Source organism: Poecile atricapillus, chromosome 36 (assembly GCF_030490865.1).
Source record: "Poecile atricapillus isolate bPoeAtr1 chromosome 36, bPoeAtr1.hap1, whole genome shotgun sequence".
In the NCBI taxonomy this organism is placed as follows: Eukaryota; Metazoa; Chordata; class Aves; order Passeriformes; family Paridae; genus Poecile; species Poecile atricapillus.
In genome coordinates, this window is record NC_081284.1 from 1,686,641 (window position 1) to 1,697,408 (window position 10,768).

A 10,768-nucleotide genomic window follows, 5' to 3' on the forward strand; every position below is an offset into this window, starting at 1 on the left:
TCCCGCTCCTCCTCCCGCTCCTCCTCCTGCTCCTCCTCCCGCTCCTCCTCTTCCTCTGTCCCTCTTCTTCCTCCCGCTCCTCCTCCGCTGCCTTCCCGGCCCCCCTTTCCCCCCGCTTTCCCCCCCGCTCTGCCCCACCGGCTGTCGGCTGGGGGGGAGCCCCCCGTGAGCCCCCCGGGATGGGCAGGGGGCTCGGGGGCTGCCGGTTCCGATGCCGGGTGCCGTCCCGCTCCCCCCCGAGCCCGAATTGCGCTCCCGGGGCTCTGGGGACAGCGGGGCTGGCGCAGCTCGGGGGGCAGCGGGGAGCGCTGGGCGCTGCCCGGGGAGCGGAGCCCCCGCTGGGGAAATGGCTCGGGGGGCTCTGCCTGCAGCCGGGAAAGGCGCTGAGCCCCGCCGCTCTGCTCCTTTGCATTCGCTGGCCCGAGGTTTGTTTCTAATGAAGGCCTTGGCTTCTCTAGGTGAAAAACGAGGTTCACTTAATTTTTATAGAATTTAAAAATTTATATATAAATTTTATTTTTAATATATATAATATATATTATAAATATAATATCTTAATATTATCATTAATATTAATATATTCTTATTAATATAGCACATTATCATATATATTATTAATATATTTTATTATTAATAACATATTAATATTATTTATTACAAATATAATAATATATTCTATGATATATAATATAATTTATATAAATATATTATTTACATCATATATATTATATAAATAATTTTCTATAAATATAAATACTTATAAAAATAATTATTTATATTACTTTATATATAAATTCTATTTATATATAGAATTTAAAAGTTTAATAAAAAACCAAGTAGGAGAAAAAATAAAGTAAAGTATACAGATAGGGCCGGGTGTCTCTGCATTCACCTTACTGACAAAGGATTGTCCCTTAAAAACAGAACCCTACTACATATCCATAAATTCTCACACATATTCAGACATTCTTCTTAGGATCTTTGGTGTTCTTCTGTTTAGTTTTCTCTTGCCCCCTTCCCAATAGATCAATCTTCTTGGTGCCATTGAGATTTACATTCCCTGATACCAGAAATGCAATAAATTCCTCCCCCCAGAGTTCTGGTCACTGCTGTCTTCATCTGGGTAAGAGAGTTTACAAATGCAGGAGTTCTCTAGCAGTTTTTTTTTTTTTTTCTTCTCAGTTTTTGGGTTATACAAACAAAAGTAGTTTTTATTTTAATACTATGCCATAGCCTAACATATATGTATTATACTACTATTTCTAAATTTCATCAATAACAGCAATAAAGAAAACTCTATTAATACAACAAAATTTCTCATTCTTATAACAATCATTTTAATATTTGCGAAAAGCCAACAATATAATATGTATCTATAACATCTAAAACCTTGAATTGTTCAAAGTTTGTGTCTCCTAGCCCCTGAGCCATGAGGGCCACAGAGGAGCCCCTGCTTTCCCAACTCCTTCCCACAGACATGAGCCTGGGGGAGGCATCCAAGCCCAGCCTCACGCTGGCACTGCTTGAAGTGACTCTGTCCCGCAGCGCTGACAAATGGCCAATGTGATCCAGGCACAGACAGCGAATTATTCAGCAGGAGAAATGATCTGACACAAAGAACTCCATCCCCATCGTTCACCGCGGAGCCGAGAAGCCAAAGCTGCTCCTGGTGCTGGACAGAGTTAACAGGGTGCGCTCTATTAAAGCACGGACAGAGAGAGGATGGAACCAAGAGAAGGAAGGAGAAGAAGGGGATTTGCCCCCGTGCCAGAGGGAAGGGGATCCCCCAATCCTTCACTGTCTCCACGGCTCTCAGCGGCACCTGCCCAGCCCCAGCCACGGCTCTTGCCCCTTTCTTTTCCTCTCCGACACCTCCTTCCTGCTTCTCCACCTGGCGTTTCTTGTTGGCTGAAACACACAGCGTGAGAAACGCTGCGCGCTCTGTGCACCCCATTTTCGGTGAGCCCGAGGGATTGCAGGCTGCCAGGGGCTGATCTGTTCCCAAGGGAAAGCTTCTTGGGGGATCTCACACTGGAGGACAGCAGTTGGAAATCATCTTGCTTTCTCCAAACAGTGCTGAATAGCTGGAGACAGCACGTTTTTCTCTTGTCCCACCAATGGCACAAGAGCTGCTGTTCCTTTACCTAACCACGATAACCCTGTAGCGCAGGACCCTCTAAAAGCTGAAAAGTTTGGAGAATAAAGGCCCCTTTTAGCAACTCGTGCTGTGTGCTGTGAACCCACACTGATCCACCGTGTCCAACAGCCACAGCGCTCCTCTCAGAGCAGAGTTTGAGTTCCTCTCCAGTTTTTAAGAGGTTTCATCAAGGACTAGAAAGGGAGAATCAGAAAGCAAAAGGTGCAGGTGCCCGGGTGCCTGGCACAGCCAGAACACACCCACTGCTTCAGTCTGCAGCTTTTTTATACCTTGTCACCTGCCCCGGCACAGCTCCCTTGGGAAGCGGGGCAGAACCAGCACCTTGGGAGCCTTGGCAATTCCCCTCTTGGATCCATGGCACGTGCTGCAGTGATGGGGAATCTGTTTCCACAGCACAACACCCCCCGTCCCTCCCAAGAGCCTTCAGATCACACAAACCCATCATCCCCCACATCCCCTGGAAGTTCATCCCATGTCCCCACCATGTCCCCATTGATGGCTCTCCATGTCCCCACCCATGTCCATGTCCCCACCATGTCCCCATTCCTGGCTGTTCATGTCCCCACCCATGTCCCTGTCCCCATTCATGGTTCTCCATGTCCCCGCCCCTGTCCATGTCCCCCCCTCAGATTCCTCTTCATCTCCAGCCCCACCAGGACAGCTGTGGATGGCTGGAGCTGGCACTGACCCCCATGCAAGGGCGGGACCTGCCACGCCGGCGCCTCCACTGCCACCTGCAGCCGGACGCCGCCGTTTTGTCCTGCACCACGGTGGCCAAGGTGGCCAGCAGTGACCATGAGCTCTCCTGGGGGCAGCTCTTCCAGCTGGCCCTGCTCCCCCGGCTCTGCACCCTCACCCTTGCCCTGTGCTGACCAACCAGGGCTGCCAGTGGTGACGTCACCGTCCCACCGGCTGTGCTGGTGGTGGCCCAGCAGCCCCTGGAGCGCTGGTGCTGTGTTCTGGGACCACAGGATCATGTCCAGGGATGCTCCAGCGAGCAGGAACCAGCACAGGACACCAACGGGCCGGGCTCTGCTCAGGAAACCATTTATTCAGCAGGAACAAACTCAGATCTAGAGACAAAGAGCACTGAAGAGAGGCTGGGTGATGGGTTTTGTGGGACAGAACCAGGATGGAATTCAAGGTCGGGGACTTTTAGGAACACAGCAAGGGAGAAACTGCAGGGGCTCAAACCCAATCAGAACCAGGCAGGTCCTACAGAGGATCAGGAGGAGCTGGGGCTGCGCCACCGCCTCAAATATTTGTTCGTGACTCCCCGTGACAAACACCGGGCCCAGTTGGGCTGCAGATCGCTCATCCTTGTCACGGTCCAGGTGACACCAGGGTGGCAGGGACACCAGGCATGGGGGGCTGTGACCAGGGGAAGAGGGCACGGGGAGATGGGGACACCAAGGACAGCAGGTAGAGGGGGCACAGGGACATCGGGGGCGTTGGGAAGGTGGTGTCAGGACACAGGGGAGGGGGCACACGGACACAAGGTGGGGTCAGAGGGACATCAGGGAAGCAGAGGGACATGGGGACATTGGGGAGGGGGTGTCAGGACATGGGGGAGGGGACACAGTGACACCATGGAGAGCGTTGGGAGTTTGAGGACATGTGGGGGCAGTGGGGGACTCAGGAGATGTCTCTTGGAGGGGGAGAGGTGTTTTGGGTTCCCCTGGGGGCACATCACCGGGGTCTGGACACTGCAGTGGCCCCAAAAGAGGGGACAGCCAGACCGTGTCCCCTTGGGGGGGATGGAAAATTCCATGGGAACGCTCACCAGGCTTGGAAGAGACTGACGTGTGACATACCCCTACCCCACCACAAGGCCCCTTTTCCTGTGTCCCCCCCACAGTGTCACCTGCTGTCACCTGGAGCCACCTGTGCCCTCACCCTGCTATTGAGTAGGGCCGTTAATTAATTAGAGCTAATTATGGCCACAGGGAGGGATTTGGAGCAGGGAGAGCCCCAAGAAGGACGATGAAGTTCAGAGTCTCTGGTGTTCCTGGGGCATTTGGGGACAACAGGGGGGACATGAGCGTCCCCAAGGAGATTCCCCCTCATCTCCCATGGGACACCCGTGTCCCTGAGATTGTTCTGGACTTGCCGGGCCAGGGGCCGCTTCGGCCACGCTGTACCCGAGGCTGGCTGGTCTCTGGGGGGACCCAGCAGAGCCTGTGTCTCCTCCTCAGTCCAGTGTCATCCCCTGTCCCGGTGTCACCCTACCCGCTCCACAGTGTCCCCATGTCCCCCTGTCCCAGTGTCCCTCTACCCACTCCACAGTATCCCCGTGTACCCCTGGGTCCAGTGTCATCCCCTGTCCCGGTGTCCCCCTTCCCGCTCCACAGTGTCCCCGTGTCCCCCTGTGTCATCCCCTGTCCCAGTGTCCCTCTACCCGCTCCACAGTGTCCCCGTGTCCCCCTGTCCCAGTGTCCCTCTACCCGCACCACAGTGTCCCCATGTCCCCCTGTGTCATCCCCTGTCCCAGTGTCCCCCTTCCCGCTCCACAGTGTCCCCGTGTCCCCCTGTGTCATCCCCTGTCCCCCCCGCCCAATCCCCAGTTCCTCCCCACCCCCACGTCCCCTCTGTCCCATCCCGTTCCGATTCCTGGTGTCCCTGTCCCCCCATCCCGGACACCCCCTCCCCTCAGTGTGACCCCCACCCCCGTCCCTGGTACCTCCTGTTCCTGTGTCTTGGCCCCATTCCCATCGCAGCCTCCGATCCCAGTCCCATTCCCGATCCCTATTCCCATTCTCGATCCCAATCCCAGTCCCGTTCCCATTCCCTATCCCACACTCCCGCATCTTATTCCCATTCCCAGTCCTGTTCCCATTCCCCTATTCCCTATTCCATTCCCTGTCCTTTTCCCATTCTCCTATTCCCAGTCCCGGTCCTGTTCCCATTCCCCATTTGGTTATCCCATTTCTGGCCCTTTCCCCATTTCCCCATTTCCAATCCCAGTCCCGTTCCCATTCCATATCCCACATGCCTGTTCCCATTCCGCCATTCCCTATCTCATTCCCAGTCTTTTTCCCATTCTCCCATTCCCAGTCCTGTTCCCATTCCCCTATTCCCTACCCCATTCCCAGCCCTATTCCCATTCCTCCATTCCTGGTCCCGGTCCTGTTCCCATTCCCCTATTCCCTATCCCATTCCCGGTCCTTTTCCCATTCTCCCATTCCCGGTCCCGTTCCCCTATTCCCTATTCCCTATCCCATTCCCAGTCCTTTTCCCATTCTCCCATTCCCATTCCCGGTCCCGTTCCCCCATTTCCCTATTCCCTATCCCATCCCCGGTCCTTTTCCTGTTCTCCCATTCCCGGTCCCGTTCCCAATCCCCTATTCCCTACCCCATTCCTGGTCCTATTCCCATACCTCCATTCCCAGTCCCAGTCCTTTTCCCATTCTCCCATTACCGCTCCCTTTCCCATTCCCCTATTCCCTATCCCATTCCCGGTCCTTTTCCCATTCCCATTCCCCTATTCCCTGTTCTATTCCCAGTCCTATTCCCATTCCTCCATTCCTGGTCCCGTTCCCATTCCCCTATTCCCTGTTCCATTCCCGGTCCTATTCCCATTCCTCCATTCCCATTCTCGGTCCCATTCCCATTCCCATTCCCCTATTCCCTATTCCATTCCCGGTCCTTTTCCCATTTTCCCATTCCCGGTCCTTTTCCCATTTTCCCATTCCCGGTCCTTTTCCCATTCCTCCATTCCCGGTCCCGTTCCCGCTCCCGGCCCCGCCCACCGTCCCCCCTCACGTGACAATAACCCACAGTCCTGGCCCCGCCCACCGTCCTCCCTCACGTGACAATAACCCACAGTCCTGGCCCCGCCCACCTCCCGTGCGCTTTTCTTCTCTGACTCCAGTATTTATAGATTCTCAGCAATGACCAGGGAGTGGGTAATTAAGTCACCACCTTGCCAATCACACTGGTCATGTGAAACGTCTATCAGAAGGCGTTTCCTTAGAAGGAATGTGATAAACAACTTCTGTTTGTAGATCTTTCATGGAAAAGTAACAAAAACTGTGAAAACGTTATCAGAAGGCTTCAATTTCCAGGGTGACACCTTCCCTCTCCCCACTGTGGGCACACACTTGTGTTTTCTCTCCCTCAAGGCACCCCATGGCCCTCACCAAGGCACCTTCACTCTGGTGCCCCCCTCGCTGCCCCAGTGTCCCCAGACACGCACTCGACTCTCCTCCAGAGCCCACAGCGAGTGCTTTATACCCCAAATGTTCTCTGGTGCAACTCAGGGTCTCTGGATCCCCCTGCCTTGGCATCCAGAGGTCCTTTTGCTGCGTGTGACCCTCTCTCCCACCCCGTGTGCAGGTGGAACATCGGCAGAGGAGCCGGAAGGGACGCTGCAGGCATCAGGAGAGGGAGAGTTTCCTCTCTGTGCGCCGGGCGTCCAAGGAGCTCAAGTAGAAAAGTTCTTCAGTGCCCTGGGTAAGCAGCAGCCCTCCTGTTGAGGCAGGAGGAGAAGGGGTCAGTGCCCTGTGCTCAGTCAGGGGCAGTCTGGGAGCCTCTTCCTTGCCCTTCTACAAGGACACAGCGCTCCTGAAGCGTGGGCTCACCTGAGCTGGGCTTTGTGCCTCTCTCAGGTGTGCCCGCTGCAGCCGGCCCAAGACCGACAGCGCCAGCAGGACGACGTGGAGAGCTGTGCAGAGACCAGCCAGGAGCTGTCCTGCTCCTCACCAGCTGCCAGCCACTATTCTGTCATAAAGAATATTTCCAGGAAAAGATGGGATTCGATTTTTTTCACTGGCACAACGATGCTCCTGCGAGCTGTTGTGCAATTTCCCTGCCTGAGGCCAGAGCTGTGCCTGAGACAAGAAATGGGAAATTGAGGTGTTGGCAAACTGCTTCTGGTCCAAGATTTCCTGCTGAGATGCAGGAGAGGGCAGGGGAATCAGGAGATTTCCTGGTGTCTCCTTGTCAGGAGGCAGCCCTGGCCTCGGGGTGCAGCGGCAGCCCCGGGCAGGGCACGGCAGCAGCGGAGGCTCCTGGCACAGGGAAGAAGCTGGGGGCTCCAAGCTGAAGGTGCTGCTGTGTGTCCCTGGAGGAGAGGACACCACTGCACAGGTGAGCTGGCTGTTGAGCTCCTGCTCACCTGCTGAGGAGCAGCCTTGTGAAAAACGAGATTCACTTAATAAATTATAAAAAGCTTAATATAAACAAAAAGACAATTAGGGGACAAAGGAAATAAAGCAAAGGGTTAAAACGGCCGGGTGCCCTGGCGGGTTGCCAGGAACACACCTGGTATCTCCGGAACACTCTTTTTAAACCCTCCTGCTATGAGGGTTTAATGCATATTCAAACTTTTCCAAGAAGTATTTAGCATGTCCTCTCCCTAGTTCCGCCTATTTAGAACAGGCTCTGTATGGGTTTTATTTCTGCTGATCATCATTATTCTTGCTGATGAGCATTATTTTGAGTTTGGTTTCGTTTCTTCTGCAAATGGTCAGTGCTGATAACAGTCTGGTGACAGCTGGGCTTCACAGCACATCCTTCCACTGCTGCCACCGGCCTGGTCCTGGCTGCTGATAACAGCTTGGGCTCTATTGTTCTTCCACTGATAACAGCTTGGGCCCCACTGTCTTTGCCCTCTGGGGTTTCCTTGCTTTGTACTTAGGAGATTCCTTTAAGCTTAAAACTTGTTAGCAAGAAAAAAAGTACATACATAGCCAAAAAGTATTTAACATCTAATATTCATCCTAATACTTGCGAAAGACAATATCACAATAGAGATTTATAACAGCCTCTTGGGAACCGTGGCGACACTGCAGAGCCAAGGAGACCATTGCTGGAGTTCACGGAACCGAGGTCCCATCGTGACACCGCGATTCTGCTTCTTGAGCTTTGGACTTTCTATCAGCAGAAGGACATTTTTTTATCAGCAGGGATTCTCCTTTAGCTGGCTAGGCTATTGTTCTTTGGTCATATAGTAACCAGTACTCTGTATCTTATGACTCAAAGCAGGTTTTCATTGCTACTTTGATTTTACCCTTCATATTTTCAGAATCTTTTGCCAAACAATCACATTCATAAGTTTTCCCTGTTTCATCCTCCCCAACACACCGTGACACAAAGAAACAGCTTAGAACCAAGGGGCCGTTGTGACTGTCATGGGAAGAGGGGAGGTGTCCTGGTGGGGCACTGGTGGCTGGGTTCTTTTTCCCCCTAGGACTGAGACTGGTGAGAGAGAGGCAGTTCTCTCTTGTTTGGACTTGGTGGTTTATTCTTCTCTTATCTACATTACATTACAAATATATATATGTACATATATATATATACAAATATATGTATATATATGTATATATATATATATGCAAGGTACAAGGAGCTACATGCACTAAGATAGGTGCAAAATGGCCAACAAAGATCTTTGTCAAGGTCTTTAATATGTCTATTTACCCAATTAACAAATGCCAAGTAAATTATTTTTCTTAAGGACCCAATGACCCAACACCTGTGTGCTGCACTGTGGCACTTTTTATCCAATCACTTCCTACTACCCAAAAACCTCTAGGAGAAGAAGATGAAGAAGGAAGAAGATGAAGAAGGAAGAAGAGACAACACCCTAAATTCTCCATCTTGTCTTTTGTTTTCTAAACTGGCTTAACTGACTGTAAAATTGCACTCAGAAGAATGCAGAGATAGGCTCTAATCCCCCATAAAACAATCAGTGTGCAAAAAGCACGATTCTTACCCAACAGGAATCCTTACAGGGACAAGACAGGTTCAGCCCCTTGACTGATCCCTGCAGTTACCACGGAGCCTTCCCTAACTTTTCTCTCGTTCTTGACTTTAGTTTTACCCTATTTCTTTGTGTTTGGTTGGCTAACTTGAGTCAGACATATCTTTGTTATTGATGGGTGTAAAATTCTCTCCCTTCACTTTTAAAGATAAAAAAGGTCTAAAAGAACACAGAGCTCACGCCCAGTGAGGAGTGGTTGTACCTTGGGGGTGGATAACTTTGGGATGGAGGTGTGCATGAATATCACTGTTCCAGGCTCTCATGAACCAAGCTCATCTGAGGAGAGAGATTTCAGCAGAGTTTCTTGCTCAGCACCAGGACATCTTCCCCATCTCCCATGGCTGACATGTGGTTTATCGGCTGCAAAGAAGCAGCGAGTTCCCTTCCCTGCAAGGATTCCTACAGAGCCTGGCCACCATCTCCCTCTCCCTCTCCTTCTCCCTCTCCCTCTCCCTCTCCCTCTCCCTCTCCCTCTCCCTCTCCCTCTCCCTCTCCCTCTCCCTCTCCCTCTCCCTCTCCCTCTCCCTCTCCCCTCCCCTCCCCTCCCCTCCCCTCCCCACAAAGTTCACCATTCTGGTAAATTTTAGAAGGTTTAATAAAAACAAAAAGACAATAGGAGACAAAGACAATAAAGCAAAGGGTTAAAATGGCCGGGTGTCACCCTGAAAATTAAACCTTCTGATAATGTTTTCAGTTTTTGTTACCTTCCCATGAAAGTTCTACAAACATAAGTTGTTTATCACATTCCTTCTAAGGAAACGCCTTTTGATGGACGTTTCACATGACCAGTGTGATTGGGAAGGTGGTGACTTAATTATCCAATCCCTGCTCATTGTTGAGAATCTATAAATACTGGAATCAGAGAATAAAGGCACGGATTCTTTGTTCTGATGCTGAGAGTGTTCCTGTGAATCATTTTGTATCCTTTAGTGACAGCAGGGGTGCTTGGCTCTCTGCCAAGAGCACCCGCGGTGTCCTGGGAACACCATCGTATACCGTATATATACCACTCCTGCCACACGGATTCATGCATATTCAAACTTTCCCAGGAACTCATTTGCATGGCCACTCCTTGGGTCCGCCTTTACGGAGCACGGGAGTTTCTTGGCTCTGCGGTTTTAATTCATTTCCTATCATCCTTTGATTTGGCCTTTGTCTCGTTTTCCCACAGGTGCTGTGGAATATAATAAATATTATAGAAATTAAATAATATAAATAATATAATATAATATAAATAATATAATATAATATAATATAATATAATATAATATAATATAATATAATATAATATAATATAATATAATATAATATAATATAATATAATATAATATAATATAATATAATATAATATAATATAATATAATATAATATAATATACATTAATATACATTAATATACATTAATTATAATATATTAATTATAATGTATATTAATTATAATATATATATACTATATAATATATAATATGTAATACATAATATATAATATCTATATAATATCTTATATATCATTCGTGTTTTATTGTATATGTATATAAGCAGTAAGAAGAAATAAAAACTGTTATTATAAAAAAATTATAAAACTGTTACAAAAAAATAGTTACAAGGTGCTGAGTGTCGGTAGCAGCCAGTCCCCATCATCCCTTCACTGGGGGTTTTCCTGCCTGCTCAGGCAGTTAGAACACACCATATCCACCTCCTAAACTCTTGCTAATGGCAGGAGAAAAAGAAAAAAAATTCAATCACACAGCAAAAGCCACTCTAAAATGACACACATGCCATTCATCTCAATACTGGAGAAAAGCCAACATCACAATATGCATTTAAAACATTTAAAATCCCAGGGCT